Source organism: Bombus pyrosoma, unplaced genomic scaffold (genome assembly GCF_014825855.1).
Source record: "Bombus pyrosoma isolate SC7728 unplaced genomic scaffold, ASM1482585v1 HiC_scaffold_4710, whole genome shotgun sequence".
Lineage (NCBI taxonomy): Eukaryota > Metazoa > Arthropoda > Insecta > Hymenoptera > Apidae > Bombus > Bombus pyrosoma.
Window position 1 is genome coordinate 926,392 of NW_025219969.1, and position 331 is coordinate 926,722.

Genomic DNA, 331 nt, shown 5'->3' on the forward strand with positions numbered 1-331 from the left:
TGCGCGTGATACTCCCCATATGCTGCCTAATGCGGAGCACGACATCCGGTTTGCGCTACGTCAACTCCGGTCTAGGTCAAATCCAGATTATTTGCAGTTTTGCACATTCTGTCCTAAATATTCAAATCAAGGTCTCTCACACTCGATGCGCCTTATACTCCACATTTGCTGCAAAGTACAGCGCACATCCTCTTGTTTAGGCTGTGAAAACTCTGGTTCTGGACAAATCCAATATAATTACATTTAAGCATATTCAAGTTTTAATATTCAATTAACGTATTATCGCTGCTATTTTAGATTTGCCGACAAATCGATATGCCATATACTCCAG